This window comes from Archocentrus centrarchus, chromosome 3, assembly GCF_007364275.1.
Source record: "Archocentrus centrarchus isolate MPI-CPG fArcCen1 chromosome 3, fArcCen1, whole genome shotgun sequence".
NCBI lineage: Eukaryota > Metazoa > Chordata > Actinopteri > Cichliformes > Cichlidae > Archocentrus > Archocentrus centrarchus.
The window spans coordinates 23,458,394-23,476,955 of record NC_044348.1 but is presented as its reverse complement, the minus strand read 5'-3'; positions in this window follow the sequence as shown (position 1 = coordinate 23,476,955).

Sequence of the window (18,562 nt, the reverse complement as noted above, 5' to 3'; positions counted from 1 at the left end):
CTTTTATTTTATCTCGACTGGATTACTGTAATTCACTTTATTTTGGAGTCAGTCAGTCGCTACTCTCACGTCTGCAGCTGGTTCAAAATGCTGCTGCACGACTTTTGATGGGAACTCAAAAGAGAGAGCACATGACCTCTGTCCTGGCCTCACTTCACTGGTTGCCTGTACATTTTAGGATTCATTTTAAGATTCTTATGTTTGTTTTTAAATCTTTGCACAATCTTGCCCCGCCTTACCTCTCTGAGCTTCTTCACCCCTACATACCTTGCCGGTCTCTCAGGTCAGCAGACCAGCTGCTCTTGGAGGTACCAAGATCAAGAAGGAAGCTCAGAGGGGACAGGGCTTTCTCTGTTGTTGGTCCTAAGTTATGGAATGACTTGCCTTTGCAGGTTAGAGCGGCCCCTTCACTGTCCACTTTTAAAGTTCGTCTTAAAACCCATCTTTTTTCCTTGGCTTTTAACTCCAGCGGGATCTAGTTTTAAACTGTTTTTTTTTTTTTTTTTTTAACCTGAAAGAGTTATTAAATTGTTATTTATTTGTGTTTTAATGTACAGCACTTTGTGTCAGCTGTGGTTGTTTTAAAGTGCTTTATAAATAAAGATGGTATGGTATGGTATGGTAAATTCTGATCCATTTGTTGCAGCATGAATCAAGATACATCACACGAGGTGATGCTGTTTCAGTCTTCTATTGTCACACTTTGGTGATCCCATGCAAACTATAGCATCAGTTTCTTTTTCTCAGCTGATAGGAGTGGCACCCAGTGTGGTCTTCTACTGCTGTAGCCCATCCGTTTGAAGGTTCAGTGTGTTGTGCATGATGAAAACTGTGAGAATTTAAAATGGAGATGAACTGGAAGCAGTGTTAGCTGTATAAAGAAACACAAAAGTGTGAAGTGTGTTCATGTCATGGTTCAGTCCAAATATCCTGGGGCATGAAAGCAGGTAAAGCTGAACAGAAGTTGACTTGAGTTTGGAAAAAGGTTATCTAGTGGAATGGTAAAACCAGACTGGCAGATGAACACAGCGAGCATGGAGAGACCCAGTCCAAAACCAAGCAAGGAAAAAAAAACAAGGAGGACACAGACATGAGAAAACAATAACTTGAGAACAAGGTTTACAATCTGGCAAACTAAGGATAAAGTACTTGGAGTGTGCAGTGAAGAACCCAAGGTTTGGAAGGACAGGCAAGAGGCCAGCTGCAAAGAAGGAACCCCTCTGCAGACTGGATATAATGCACAGCAGGAGGCTAGCTGTAAACCATACCTTACCACACCTTACATATGTTTTTGTATGTTTGTTTTTGTGATTCCTCCTCAATGTTAGGTCATAGAAAGGACATGACACAGTTCTGTAATTGTTTAATTTTTCATTAGCATTGTCCATTCAAACAAAAAATGTAAGACCAACTGCTCTTCCGTCTTGTCCCCATTCCTCTCAGAAAGACCTATAAAAGACAGATGAAGCATTGACTGTCCACTCAGTGCACTGCGTGAGAGGCTGCAGGGCAGGTTGTCAGGTGTTCTTAATTTTCAAAGCAGCTATTCACTCCCTGCTGACTCTATACTTACATGATGTGTATACATATCTCTATGTGTGTGTGTGTGTGTGTGTGAGTGAGAGACCTACAAAAGAAAAAGAAGGCAGAGAGAACAAAGTTGCATCTGAGAGAGATGCAGGTCACACCAGCAGGTAGAAATCTTGTTTTCCTTTTTGAGTAGTCATTTAGTTTCCAAGGTAACCTTAAACTTGCTTTCTCTAAAAATTTAGTAAAATTCGCCAAATAGTGTCTCAGTGGGCATTAAAAATGAATAGGCTATTGCAATTTCATAACATGGAAATCTGCAGAAAATATGGGCATAAAATGTTTAGTTCAGTGTGCAGTGTTGTTCTCTTAGATAAGCATTATAAATCATGTTACTAGAAAAAATAACAGTGAAAAAAAAAACAAAAAAAAACATTTGCTGGATGTACCCAGATCCCAAAGGTTTTTGTAGAATAAGGTTTCTGCAGCCAGATCAACGGTTACATTCATGTTTGTGATGGTTGTTCAGTTAAAGAAACTAACAGAAACAACATTATGTCATTATGTTGTCATTATGTCAGCACAGAACCTGAATATCTACTGAGATCTAGTTAATTTTTCACTGTAAGATGACCCGTCTGAGGATTATAAAGCTATTTTAGGCCTACAGCTGAGATCAATTCTAGTTTGTCATAAAGCCAAAACAAGTAAACTGTCAAACTTACAAAAAGTAAGTTTATGTACAAAAGTAATCAAACCCCATTATTTTTTGCATAAAGTTAAATAAGATTTGAAATTTTTCATCATTCAGTCACTCTAGATTCAGTAAGCTGTGACAACAACCACAAATTTCTGCAAATGGAAAAAAGAAAACACTACTGAAATCTCCCCATCATATTCAGACTTGCAATTTAGTTTGTAGAAAATCATAAGTCTCTCTAGGCTTTACAGGCCTGGATTTAGTTTATCCCAAGATTCTGACAAGTTTCATCAGTTTGCATTAGTAGCAACTGTAAATTGCTATCTTCAAGTCTGCCCACAGAAGTCATATGGGTTGCAAGTGTGGGCTTTGTCTGGACCTCTCAAGTAAATTGAGGGATTTGTTGCAAAGTCACTCCAGCATTGTCTCAGCTGTGCTTTGCTTCCCTGCCGCACCTAAGATGAACTCCTAAACCCAGGTTGTCTCCACACTAGGGCAGACTTTTTGTATCTGCATTTATTATGTTTTCTGTTCTACAAAGTCTCTATATGTCCCTGATAATGACATGCGTGCTGGAGCTATCATGGATTTTACTGAAAGTTGTAGCTACATTTATCAGAAAGGCCTAACTGATGAAGTGCTGGTGAGTTGTCCCATCTCTCCAGAGGACTCTAAGCTCTGTTAGTCTTCTTGCTCGTCACTTTGATCAAAGTCGTTCCTGTTCAGTCACTCAGTTTGGGCCAACAAACAGCTCTTTGAGGAATCCTGGTGGTTTCAAATATCTTCCATTTAACATTTACTGAGGTCACTGTGGTCCTGGGAACCGTCAGACCTTTAGAAGTGGTTTTATACCCATGCCTTGATCTACGCTTCACTACAATTCTATCATGGTGGTCTATAGACCAAACTGGAAATGGCAGAAGTTCCCCTCTCTATCATCAAAACTTTCATTGCTAACATACTAAACAAGTTATTAAAAGTTTCTTACATCACACATGTAGGCAGAGGTTGTTACTAAAAGACTCACCTGTTGTAATGATAAATGAGAGTTCTCGTTTACTTGCTAATGCTAGCTCTGTTTCCACACAAAGTGCAGATGGTAACTGATCTAAGAGCAGTGAAAGCAGAGCCACAGGCAGCTTGCCTAAAGCTAATCTCCCATCAGAGATCAGAGATTTATTCACAATGCACATGCACAAACAACCAGAAAAGGCTGCTGGCCTCTCAGCTTGACAAGCTAAGGCCATTGTTAACAGGACACAGACATGAGACCATGGAAGACCACTAAAAAAAAAAAAAATTTGCCATCCATAACTCAAAATTTCAAGTTAATAACTCAAGTTTCAGCTTATTTTCTCAAAATTTTGAGTTATTTTCTGGCAATTTTCAGCTTAGCGCTGCCAATCAGGAAGCTCCAAGAAAGAGGTCATTTCTTTGTTACCCAGAAGCAGAGCCCATATGCACTCAAAATGGGGTAGCGACAGTATCAGTGAGCTAGCAGTTTCTAGCAAACCTGAACAAATTGTTGGCATAGTTTTTATTGTCAACAGTCAAAATGTCTTCTAGCAAGAAAAACAGCTGCATAATAGGAAAGGAATCAATGTTTTCATGTCAATCTGTTGGACAGTTGATACCTTCAGCTTCCTGCAAGGAAGGAACAAGTAACTCGAAATTGGTTTAGTTGATGTCTATTTTTACATTTCACTAGATAAGCACTGCTTGCCTTGCTTGCCCTGACAGAATGCCACTGCTTAGACCTCATGGCTTTGCTTTTGTCTTGATGTGCAGCATTGCAGAATTCTGGGATCATAAATATACTGGTGTGTGCCTTTCTAAACTTTGTGCAATCCGTTCAGTCAGTCCCGTCCATTTGGCACGGATGGACTACAATCAAGTCCTAGACACATCTGAGTGGGCTCTTCTCATTTTTCTATTTTGTGCCTCCTCTGTCCTCCATTCTCCTGCCTGTGACCCAGAGATCAGTCTGCAATATATTAAAAAAATAAGAAAAAAAACCCATAAACAAACAAACAAACACATTTCAGTTGGGAGAGACTAAGGTGCAAGGAGAAAAAGAGGAGTAAGGAATCAAGAATGTAAAAACTAAGAAATGAGAAGACAGGAATGATGTATCTGCATACGTGTGAGACACATTTTGTGATTATTTTTTACACATTATTTTCAATACAATTCATTAAAAGTACTGTTCCCTTTTTTCACTGCAATGCATGGTTTACTTTTGAAAACAAATGTCCCCCTCTTTTATATAGATACCTGTAAAACCATAACAGCTGCCTCTCTGAAACCCAACCTGAACTGAGCTGTCTGATCATTCTGGATAAATACATTTGCTTTCATACTGCATCCCCTCTCAGTCCTGTTCACTCACTCACTCACTAACTCACACACACACACACACACACACACACACACACACACACACACACACACACACACACACACACACACACACACACACACACACACACACACAGTACAAACATAGCAACCACTGCCTGCAACATGATATTACAACAATTAACAATTAGACACTCTGCAGTACTGCTACATTAAATTTATGTTTCTGTCTTTGCCTCTTGCAGATGCTGTGGTGCTAGGTGTTATTGGGAAATTTTATCACTGCTTGTGTAATGGAATTGGAGGCGAGGTAGGAGGGGTCTGAGAGATTGTGTTGTCAGAGTTTCCTGACAGACGAGCTCAGGTTTTCCTTGCAGACCCTTCACATCCTCATCCAAGCCCCCATTCTCCTGATCCCTATTCCATTTCAGATCAATGAGCTTTGTTGGAAGGAAATAATTATTGCAAAAGCAATTACATGGAACTGAGACATAATTCAGATAATGGTTAGACCTTGTGAATTTCTGTCAGTGAGTGTGCAACAGAAAAAAAAAAAGGATTTAACGAACAGAACAATAAAATAATAGCGCAAAAATGACGACGTAGGAAGAATAATTTTCATGTCTTGATCAAACAGCTTTCTCTCTGGTTCTGGCATGTGCTAATATATTTTTCTGCCTTCAGGGGACTCGAACAATTTTATTTTTTTCTCCAAGGTGCTATTGAATTATAAATTGGCCAAAAGATGTATTGAATTCTTTGCATTTGCAGCATTATTGCACTAAGGAACTTTCATTATTTTATCATATTTTCTTGGAGCAAAAACATTTTTCTTATTTTACTTACACTTTTTTTTTTTTTTTACTTTATTTCATAGGCAGAAATGACAGACTTTCTTTTGCCTTTACTGGACTCTGTAATAAGGTTGTGGTTAATGAGTCTCCATAGTTAATATTTTACAGTTTAAATTAGTTCACTGGTCTGGTAGTCTGTTCAATTGTCTCTATAGACGCCTCTGAAGTTTGATGAGTTTTTTTTAATAATTTGGAAGAGGGCTGGAACAGGCTTAGAAGACTTCTTTCATAATTAACTATCTGAATACATAAAGAATTTGCATGAGCATGATCACACAGTAGACCTTGTTTTATCATATGGTCTGTTATCAGTGTTGCCATTTTTTAAGTTATTTTCTCTGATCATAAGCCAGGTGTATTTGAAATCTTGCTTCCCTGCCTCACTGCTAAGAAATGTGTTCCAGTTCACATTTGTTGTATGTTTAAAACCTCAATGGCTGTCCAATTCGCTGCATCTTTCAACACTGCCATGGAGACAGACAGGCCCTCCCTGTGTTTAAATACTGAAGAGTCAACTTCTTTGTTCTTTACAATTTGTACAAATATCCTTAACACCATTGCTCCAATTAAAACCATACACCTTAGACCATAACCTGAGCCATGGCTGAATGATATTACTTGTACTGCCAGACAGGAAATGCAGGAAAGCAGAATGCCAATGGAAGACGGATGAGCTACAGGTGTCTTATGACGTTCTCAAGGAAAATTGGCACAATTATCAAAGAACTTTAAAAGCTGAAAAGACTAAGCTTTTCACTGATATTATTTTGAATAATTCTCACAAACCTCATGTTCTGTTTAGTACAATTAACTGTTATCTTAAACCTCTCCAACATCCTTTACTTTCAAGGTCACTGAGATCTGCTTACCAGTTACTCCTCCTTCTAAAAACCAGACTTAAGAACAGGGGGGATCGAGGTTTCTCAGCCATTGCCCTGTGGAATGAGCTACCCCCTCATTCTAGGATGGCCCCCACCTTGCATGTTTTTAAAGTACACCTTAAAACTAATTTTTATTCTTTGTCTTTCAACCCGGAATGAGAGCTTAGGTATTTAGGCTGTTGTATTGTCTCTTGCATTAGGTGATTTCTTGGATATAATTATTGATGTGTGTATGCATGTGTGTGTGTGGTGTATTTCTTATTTTACTGTGTAACCCTTTGTTTCATGTCCAGCACTTTGGTCAACTTTGTTGTTTTAAATGTGCTTTGTAAATACATTTGGATTTGGAGAATTTTGCAATGTCTATAATAAAATAGAGAATGATCAGACATGGAAATGAACAATGACTGATCCACTGTTACTGTAATATAGATTACATTAACAATGTCTAAGATAACAATATGAAAACCATTTGAAATTGTCACTTGCTGTGATGAAACTACGAAGAGTTTTCACCAAGAGTTTCAGCACAGCTCTGCTCTTCTTCGTTGTGATTGAGCTTTAGCTCATATTTAGTTCTGTGGTCTGCAACTTTACTGTTTTAGTTCACAGTTGGCAAAAAGCTAATGAACGTAATGAATAATTTCGTAGGTAAAGTGCCAGATATTTTCCTCAAGAGCTGGAAAATACCAAAAACAGAGCCGAAAAGGTTAATATTGCACATGCACCACATGGCCCAAAACATGACACCAGATGAATTAAAATCGTTCCTACCAAGTTTCCTATACAAATATGACAATGATGTGCTAATAAATTGCTTCTTTTGTCCCCAGTTACGGATGGAAAATCAATTATTTCAGGTTTAAGTCAACAGACCCTTCTGATCTGATCGTTATGTTTTCATCTTCTCCTGCTTTTCTCATATCCTTTTGTGAGACTTGTTCTCTCATTTGGACCATGTTCACATCTGAAACAGTGAGGAAAAGGGCCGAGCTCAAAATAGCCTGGAGTGTAATCTGCAGTGATAACAATAGGCATATTGCCAAAGCACTTTATTATGCTTTGGCGATAATGCAGGGTCATAAATGGTATCTGCTCAGCAAGTCTGAGTAATTCCTGAGGTGATTACAGGGATGTTATTATTTATGACCTTCGATCATTCTCAAACATTTGTGCAGCCAGCTGATAAAGGGGAATACATCAATGACAAAAACCTACACTGTAAAAAAAAAAAAAAAAGACAAAGATTCAACAGTTTCATATAGATGGCTTCCTAAAATCACTGGTGAGGAACATGTCAGGCATATCTGTTGTTGCTTTATCTTGACAAATGCTTACTCTGGTTAGTAGTTTTGAAAAGCTTAGTTTTTGTTGATCAAAAATACTAACACAGTGTGAAGCTTTGTTTTCAGATCTATATTTTACTTACTGTGTGTATACATACTGAAAAACTCAGTGGCAGCCTTTCAGTCCTCTAAAGTGGTTAGATCAGCTGCAGATAAGGATAGCAGTGTGTGAGAGAGATTATAGAAATGCCAACAAGGGCAAAGAGATGTTGAGGGTGGAAACAGAAATAGTGCAAACAGAAAAGAGAAGAAGTGTGTGTGTGTGTGTGTGTGTGTGTGTGTGTGTGTGTGTGTGTGTGTGTGTGTGTGTGTGTGTGTGTGTGTGTGCGTGTGTGTGTGCGTGTGTGTGTGTGTGATATTTAGTGGTCAAACCACTTCTTCATACTGGATGTGTTGAGTTTTGTAAGGTTTTGAATAGCCTGCACCCTGCAACATACTGTATGCTGTAATTTCCCAGCGTCTATAATGCAGTTTTTCTAAATTTAGAATGTAATGTTTAGTACCTACCAATACTAAACAGTAGAAGAAGGGGATAATAATTACAGGTTTTAAAAAAGTAGACAGACATTATAATTAAAGTATTTTCATGTAATTTGTATTTTTAGAGGAAAGGACAACCAATGTTTCTCAGTCTTATGTTGTAATTACATAGTATTATTAGAATGCAGGCTGTATAAAAGATTAGTTAACCTTCCATCCTTACATTGTAATTAGTTTGGGGTGCAGGCTTTAATACAATTTAGTTATTGTATTTACAGGACTAGATAGCTTCCAAAGAGAGGAGCTCTCTCATTCAGAATGAGGGATGACCTTGAAGGTCTCAGACTTGAAATGTTTGTTGCGTCATGCCCTGGCCTAAAGGACACTGCCAGCTCAGAGCACTGTATTATGAAGTGTTACTAATGTTACTGTGTTACAAAAACACTCAAGCTGACATTTACAGACATAAAGGTAAAAAAAATAAATAAATAAATTGAAGCATATATATATATATATATATATATATATATATATATATATATATATATATATATATATATATACAAAAAGTGCAAATATACTTACATACTTTGAAACCTATAGGCACACATACAACACATGAACAAACACTCTATTCTGGTTTATGTAAGATCACACTTCAGGAGATTGTTATGTTATCTACTTGGGGGAGAAAGCAAAGTAAGTCAATAGCAGGTCCACCCTCTGTTTGATAAGCCATATATGTGGTTTCCTTAGCTAACCTTGTATCTCAGAGTATAAATATGTGTGTGTGATACCTCAAAGAAAATGCTGACAAATAGATGTATTTTAGACCAAGCTGATAGCAAAGAACTTGTGATGTAGCTGTGCAAGTGTGTGTACATCTGAGATAAATATCTTGAATTTAGCTCTTAAGTAGCTTCTTCTGTCTAAAGAAAGAGGAAATGTAAGAATGCTTTATTTATTTCTGGCATGTCAAGATGGACCATCTTCACATGAGTTCTGTTAATTTGCAAAAGGACTTTTTTCCTTTCATTAGCTTCTCACAAAATACATGACTTCAGCTGCTGGGACTCGACATGAAAATGCTGATATTTTCCTGGTCACCAGCAGGACTCCACATACAATGTAAAATGCAAAGGCATTTTAGTCTTTTTAAGCTATTATTTATTTATTAACATGGGATTATTAACATTTTTGAGAGTAACAGAAGTCAAGGAGCACTCCTATCTTCCTACTGAAATGAAGACATTCATTTTTGGGGTCGCTAGACGCAAGATAATATGGAATAATATTTGTGTTTTGAGCAACTGGTAAATGGAATTTAAAGTGAAATTAATATTATAGCAGACAAATGTTGTTTTCAGATTTTACCAGATAATATAATGACTGCTAACTGTAGTTTCTCTTCTACAACTTTTTCAACTTCACATTGTTCTGTTTTTCATCTTCCATGCACTGCATTGCTTTGATGCAAATAATAGACCTATTATTTCTCTATCAGCATAAATATAAAAGGCATCTGTCTGTGCCTCAGAAGCTGCACACAGGTGTGAATGGGAGCAGATTTTAGATTGGTGGGACAGCATTCCTAGAAAACCATCTAGAGAATACATTTTATATGTCTAAACCAATTTCTTTTCTATTATAATTATCAGAAAAATCAAGACAAACAATGTTATAAAATAATTCCACTGTTGACCTATTTCTTTCTGTTAGAGGCTGTGATGTGACATTATGGGTGGAAGTTCACACTCACTGTAGAGTATAAACAGAGTACACGAGTAAAACAAGAATGTAATGTGTTTCAGCAGAATGTGTGGGTGGGACATTGTAGTTCATAGGATACCAACAAAGACTTGGAATCACTCACAACCTATAGAAAGTATGATTCTTACCACTAAGAAGTAATCATTTACACTTGCATGGCTTTCATGAAAATGTGCCTGCTTAATGCAGTGCTTTGATAGTGGTTACATATATTTGATTTCATTTACAGCTCAGTAACAAATTTCAAGATGTGACTCATGAATAGATCCACAATAAAAATGCATTAGGCTGTTAAAAAGGGGGGAAACCAGTAGCAGTATGGGATCATCCTCACATAAGTGACATGCGTTTTCTGTTATTTTGAGAAATCCAAGAATATACAGTCTGTGTGAAGTGCACAGTCAGTATTCCCAGTCAGCTGGTGATGTTCTTTTAACAAGACTGTGGCTCTCTCTGCACTGCCACGCTTCCACTCTGAATATCTGTCATGCTCTCTCAAGGTTGTGAATTTGGACACCCGTGTCAGAATCAACAAACAGCATGATGTTTGTATCTTGCGCCTGTCAGAGCTCCACAACAAAGTGTGTTCTCTAGATATTGAACCAGTACAGCATAACTTACCTCAAAGTCAGCAGGATTGTGCCTGCCTGGACTCTGCAGGTGCTTTTGTTATAGTGTGAGACCCTGCCAGCCTTTGCTTCATCTACAGGTTCTTAAAGCTACTTTTGTTTATACTTCCTGCTTCAGTGTCTGTATCCTCTGTTTAGGCACCTGTTTCCTGATTCAATAACACGATGTTCAATGAATAACATATCTATCTATCTATCTATCTATCTATGAATATAGGTGGTGATTATGATTTTTTTGTCTTTTTGTTTTCCGATAGATAGATAGATAGATAGATAGATAGATAGATAGATAGATAGATAGATAGATAGATAGATAAAGAACACAAAGGATAGGTTATAGGGCCAGCCAAGAAGCAGAAACCGATGGAGAGATGCAAACAAGCTGCTCCACTGGCAGTTTAAAAAGAGCTGAGAAACTGGAAATCAATAGTGGTACAGCACAAATGATGACTGTACTGATAGAGAAAGTGCTAATAAGATGCCATCTAATGCTGTGGGCTACTTGTGGGAGGAGAAGGCGGCATTCAAAAGAATGAGTGCATGATGAAATGGATGAAAACACGCTCTTTACCGTAAACATTTTTTTGAGTGTGGTTGTGAAATCAACTTTCAAACTATCCTAAGCAGAATGTAGCCTTCAAAGTTGCAGTCTTCAACTGACACTGACATCAGTGACTGGAAAACATTTATCAGATTGTACACAACTCTCTCTGTAGCCATAAAAAGCTTTACACACCTCTTTTGCATAGTCAGCACTAGGGCGCATTTCTTTAGCAAAACATTCAGTTTGAAAAAACTTTAAGTAATTTCAGGTAGTCATGTTAATAAGTTTAGATTTGTGAAACTAAGTGCACCGGAGGACATTATGGATTTATGATTTAGAATGACTATGACTAATGTTTGAGATCAGTTTGAAAATTTGAAACCCTCTCTTGCTCACCATCCATTACAGCCTCTCGCTGCAATACAGACCTCCAAATTCACCTGCAATTTTTCATTAAATTCTCATCCTCTTACTCTTTACCTTTCTTTGTTGAAGTCAGCCAGCAATTGAAAAGAAGTGTGCTGTCAGCTTCTTCCTTAAAGGTCACATGGAAAAAAATGTCAGACAGACAGTTATGGCTATATTGGGATTGAATCTGCCACCATTGCTGCTAATTTCCTCTTAAACCTGACCAAATGTCAGCAGCATGCCTGTTTGAGGTTCCCGCAGAATAAAGTCGCTCTGTGGTGGTTAAAGATCGTTGGAACATTAATGGATGGTGCTGGAGTCTATTGCTTATTAGGAAATTATGCCTTATTTGACTGTACAGACTTAAAAATCAAAGAATATTAAAAGTACGGTTCAATGCACAGGCTACGCATGTTAATAGTTTACTGCAGATAACATCAGTAGAAATGTGGTGGGGGTGCTGAAAGGGGTCAGTGACATTGCCTTTTAACTTAACTAGTAACTAGTTTAGTAGCAGTGATATAAGAACCACATACACACATGTTCTTCATACTGCTTTGTCAAAATGCAACATATTTTACAGAAGGCTATAGGCCTTTTTCATAGATTAAACTAAAGAAATGGGATAAATTGTGTGTTTTTTAGAACATGCTGCTAGTAACAAAGTGCCCAAAAATCCAATTTAAAATTGGTTCTTTTGGTTACGTTTTCTTTCATGTGAAGACATTGGTTCACCCCTTGAGTTAGGTGATTTTTTTTTTTTTTTGCTTTAATAATTCATAGGTCAGTGTTAAGTGGCTAAACAAACTACTTTTCTACTTCTTTTGACTACCCCTTTTAGAGGTCACCACAGCATATCATCTGCCTCCATCTCACCCTATCCCTAACATCCTCCTCTGTTACACCAACCCTCTGCATGTCCTCCTTCACTACATCCATGAGCCTCCCCTGAGGTCTTCATCTTTTCCTCCTGCCTGGCGAATCCATATTCAGCGTCCTTTGCTAAAAATGTACCCATTGTCCCTCCTCTGCACATGTTCAAACCATCACAGTTTTGCCTCTCTAACTTTGTCTCTCAACAATTGAAAAAAATCATTCCTCTGAAAATTGCAAGGTACATGGACTGGATGAGTGAAAAAGTAGCAGATGTCCAAAGAAAACCTTTGAAAGACTTTCAAAAAGCCAGAACTGTTGCTTGGGAGCACTTTAGAAATTACAAGACAGTCTGGCTCCATGGAGGCAAAATATGAACAAACAAGAGGTAGCTCAAGTTATTTGCACAGTACTGCATTTCTGGGTATATGATTTGGTGCTAATCTTATCTCTTTTTGTGGCTTCCACCATTTCCTAAAGAAGTTCTAGCAGCAGTTAAATGGACTGCAGTTTTCAACAGACAGTTGCTTTGCCAAGTTTTTGTGGTGAGCAGCTAGTGTACACCGGGTTTATCAGAGCTTTTTGCTAAGCAGAGTTGCACCTGCAAAGAGTGTGGAGGAAAAGGTGCAGGCCTGTAAAGAAAACAATGAGTTTAAAATAAAAAGCCTCATAGACCGGAGCTGAACTGTAGAGTCAGGTTGATAATAATTCACTTTCACATTAAACATGGCCCTTTAGTTTAGTCTTATAAAGATATGTGGAGTTTTTTTGTTTGTTTTACACAAATATTGAACACAAGCTTATTAGCAACATTTTTTTCACAGTAGTCTGGCTCTCCACCAAAGGTTGTGGATTCGGATCAAATTTAGGCAACCTCCATGTGGCTCTATAATTTTATCCTTCATTTTTCTACAGCTGCTTTTTGTTAACCAGAAATCTCTTTACAGTACTTCCCCTGTGTAAAACAGCACAGAGAAATCTCATAAGATTAAGCATGAAGCGACAATCTTTCAGTTTTAAATCTTTAGTCTTATACATCCAAAGCATATGAAGTATGTAATCTGCATCCTCAAAATCTGACATGAGGTGTTCGCCTGTGTCATTTACTTGAATTATAAATGAGTAGGGAACATCCTCTGTCCTTAAGTGGCTGTAATGCATCAGATGTAATTACAGACATGCTTTCACACCAATGAGTACTCAAACTTAATAAGACTAATAAGTGACTTTACTATTATATTGAATATCCAGCTCTGCCTGGAAAAACATTCTCATCAGACTGTAAAACCATTATCCTTTATTGCATTTACTGTATATCTGAGATTATTCTTTCACTAAACTTATATTCAAACTGGTGCCCACTCTTTAAAGCAGGAACAAACACGTCAGCATTTCCCCCACTTGTGAGTGCATGTGAGAGACAGAGAGAAAGTGATATCAGTCAAGACATAAAGACACAGGGAGAGAAGCAGAGAGTAAGCATTTAACAAGGCAACAGTCAATACGGGGATGGTGTATATAACAGTTGGAAGCCAATGGAGGCGGAGAGAATCGCAGGCTTCCTTGTTTGTTGAGCTGTAAGGAGATTACTTACCACCGGCCACAACATCTTATCCTCTAAATCCCTCTCTAACACTAGGCAGCCTTCAGCAAACACAGATCTTATGCTCCTTGTTGCCACCCAATCCTGGAACTTTTTCCATCTAGGGTGTCAGGATATAATCAGGACAATATAAAAGAAGAAGAAAAGTATAGACCCTGGAAAACTAAACAGAGGGTTTTAGTGGAGGCTTAAAAGATTATAAATAAAAACAATGTACTTGAGCCAAATTCAAAAGAATGACAAGTAGCAAAGTAAAATGTTAAATTGAGGCCTCCTGCAATACTGAACTGGCTGTAAAATTAAAATTATGCAAAGCTAAACAAGAGGTAAATTGCAAGTGATTTATAGTTTGTTTTTCAGCTGTGTTGTTTAATGTTTCACTTATTTTGACAGAGAAGAAACTTCTCATACTTATTTCACATTAGGTGCTCACATAATTACACTATAAACACATTGCCAAAAGTATTCATTCTGCCTTCACATGCATATGAAATTGAGTGACATCCCATTCTTAATCCATGGGGTTTAATATGAGGTCGGCCTACCCTTTGAGGCTATAACAGCTTCAACTCTTCTGGTAAGGCTTTTCACAAGGTTTAGGAGAGTGTTCATGGGAATATTTGACCATTCTTCCAGAAGCACATTTGTGAAGTCAGACACTGATGTTGGATGACTCATTCCAAAGGTGTTCTGTCGGGTTGAGGTCAGTATTCTGTGCAGGGCAGTCAAGTTCTTCCACACCAAACTGACTCACCCATGTCTTTATGGTCCTGCTTTGTGCACTGATGTGCAGTCATGTTGGAAGAGTCCAAACTGTTCCTTTCACTGGAACTAAGGGGTCGAGCCCAACCCCTGAAAAACAACCCCACACCATCATCCCGCTCTCCAGCAAACTTTACACTTGGCACAATACAGTCAGAGAAGTACCGTTCTCCTGGTACCTTCCAAACCCAGACTCTCCCATCGGCTTGCCAGACGGAGAAAAGCGATTCATCATTCCATAGAACACATCCCCACAACTCTAAAGTCCAGTGGTTGCACGCTTTACACCACTGCATTTGAGTCATTGCACTGCACTTGGTGATATAAAGCTTGGATGGAGCTGCTTGGGCATGGAAACCCATTCCATTTTCACGACCTCTGCACACTATGCACCTCAGCATCCACTGACCCCACTGTCTCATTTTACATGATCTACCACCATGTCTGAGTTGCTGTCATTCCCAATCGCTTCCACTTTGTCATAATACCATTAACAGTTGACTGTGGAATATTTAGTAGTGACATAATTTCACAACTGGATGTGCTGAACAGGTGGCATCCTCTCACAGTACCATGCTGGAATTCACTGAGCTCTTGAGAGCGACCCATTCTTTCACAAATGCTTGTAGAAGCAGTCTGCATGCCTAGGTGCTTGATTTTATAAACCTGTGGCCATGAAAGTGATTGGAACACTTTAATTGAATGATTTGGATGAGTGAGTGAATATTTTTGGCAATATAGTGTAGTTTTGACTTAGTTCGGGTGAGAGTAGGGTAAAAGATTACACTCATGCTGGCGGCTGACCAACTTCAACATCTGAAGATTTCTTTTGATCATAGCTTCATGTTTTTTGTTTTTTTTTAACATTAATTAGTGCAGCCAACCCACAAGACTCACCACTGCCACCAGAGGCCTCTTTAGTTAAAATTCTCCATTAGCCACACACAAGCATACAGATTTGATAGATAAATGAGAGTAGACAGCTTTATGTGAGGGAGTAAAGACGTTTATATTACTACAAGAGACCGTTTGAGCTATAGAGCTCCGATGTCAAATGTTTTACTTGTCCAACATGTGATACATCAGAACGGAAACTAATTTGGCTCTAGGTCAAAGATCTTTGAGATTATGCCTTTTTTTTTTTTTGTACATTTGTTGAAAAAAGAAAAAAAAAATTAAAGCAGAGAATTGAAAACCTGTCTACAACATTCTGTAGACCTTTTCTCAATGAATATTCATACTAAGTTTCAGAACAATTTGCCAATAAATAAGGGAGGAGTAGTGATTGAAGTTAAACAGTTTCCCTGAAAATATGAAAATTCATAAAAAAATTTAAAAATACATTATATATATATATATATATATATATATGCATATATACACATACACAATTTACTAGGTACACCTAATAACGTGCCAGGTAAATAGCAGCAACTCAATCAGTTTAAGCATGTAGACATGGTCAAGATGCCTTGAAGTTCAAACCAAGCATGAGAACGGAGATGGTTGTTTGTGCCAAATGGACGCTGCTGATCTACTGGTATTTTCCTGCAAACCATTTCTAAGGTTTATAGAGAATGGCTCAAAAAAGAGAATATCATCCAGTCAGCAGCAGTTCTCTGGGCAAAAATGCTTTGTTATGATGCACGAGGTCAGAGGAGAATGGCCAGACTGCTTTGAGTTGATAGGATGACAACAGTAACTCAAATAACCAATTGTCACAACCAAGGTATGCAGAAGAGCACTTCTGAATCTCAACATGTTCAATTTTGAAGCAGATGGGCAACAACAGCAAAGATCACAGCAGGTGAAACTCCTGTCAGGTAAAAACAGGAAACTGAGGCTAAACTTGGGCTCACCAAAACTGGACAGTAGAACATTAGAAAAACATTTGCTGAAGAGTCTCAATTTTTGCTGATACATTTGGATGTAATGGTGGTGGTGTAATGGTGTCAGGGATATTTTCTCAGCACACTTTGGGTCCTTTAGTACCAACTGAGCACCATCTACACACCACAGACTGCCTGAGTACTGCTGCTGACCATGTCCATCCCTTTCTGATCACAGTGCACCCTTCTTCTGATGGCTACTTCCAGCAGGGAAAAAGGAGGCGGTCCGCACACCATGTCACAAAGCTCAAATCTTAAACTGGTTTCTTTAACATGACTAATGGCATACTCAGATGGCCTACAGAGTCATCAGATCTCAATCCAATAGAGAACCTTTGGGATGTGGTGTAACTAGAGATTTGCGTCTTGGATGTGGAGCTGACAAATCTGCAGTAACTGCGTGACGCCATCATGTCAATATGGAACAAAATCTCTGAGGAATGTTTCCAGCACCTTGATGAATGTATGCCACAAAGAATTAAGGCAGCTCTGAAGCCAAAAAGCAGTCCTAACACAGGAACAGCAAGGTGCACCTAAGAAAGTGGCCTTGAGTGTAAATATATAAAACTCCTAAACACTATAAAACAATATTTCCATCAATCTTGTCAGTAAACACACCAAAGATTGCTATATTTTGTCTAATCCAGTTTATTCTTCAATAAAACAAAAAAAGGTTGAAGAGGAGAAGCAAACAGTAAAGCAAAAGAAAAAATATATAGAATTTTACACAAGTGACCTTCTCATTTTATACCATTACAACCAAAAAAAAAAAAAAAAGAAAAAATTCATCTCTACACTTCAGTGTAAGTTTGAAATGCAAAATGTTAATAAGGTTAAATAAGTTTTTCTTTAGGATACCAAATATTCATTCATTACGCAATCTTTTTTCATTTCTTCCACAGTCCATCTGGAGAACCTTTGGAAGGTAATCATTTGCTGATTTTAACTTTCAGGATTAATTACTCCAGGCCTATTCCCTCATCTACAGCACAACAAGAAAGAGGGCTAACGGGTGAAACAAGAGAAAATAGAGCAATCAATACAGGGAAAGATGAGAAAACCAAAGAGGAAGGTAGGAGGAGGAGAATGCATGTGATCTCATCATGCTAGCTGGAAATCAGAACTTATAGTAAGGGATATTAAAGGACTGGTAAAAGGAGTCAAATACACCCACACAAAGTCTTGCTTCAAAGCTGGCAACAAATATAATTTTAAAAGTGTGGATAACTAAAAACATAATGAAACCTGGACTGCTATCACAATCCCAAAAAGGGACTTTTTGGTTTGCTCCTGCAGCTTCAGTTCAAACTATGTGTACAGCAATGTTTGATTTTACCTGTTTGTGCTCAAGGTGAACAACAGCTGAGAGCATAAAATATCACCAGAGTCAAACTGTATGTGTTAACAAAAGTACAGTAACGTGTAACAATACAGACATTCCAGATTCATACCTAAATCATAAGCACGCTGTGTCCGTCATGTCCTGTAAATTTTGTCTTCCTGAAGTTTGTACACATCCTGCACACACTTGCTGAAGATTATGGATGTGAAGAGGAAATGTCTTCATGTGGAAGGTTTGAAGAAAATGAGATACAGAGACAAAAAGAGGAAGACACAGAAAATCTTCAAAAAGTCTTCCTCGGTCATATCCCAACACCGAAGACAAGTCTCTCAGTTATCCAAGAACCACCACTTTACTGTTCCCATCATCACTATGCGTGTCCAGAACACACTCCAAGTTCTGAATATGGACTTTCCCCAACAGTTTTATCATCCACAGTGGCAGAAACACCTTCACAACAATCCTAAATGAAAGGAAAAAAAATTGTGTTGTGTTGTGTAGAGCAGAAGAGAAGGATGGAAGTTGATGGGAGGAAGGAAGACTGAGCTTCAGTATCCTGAGGTGGATGATTTTAACAGGTGTTTGTGTTTCTAGAG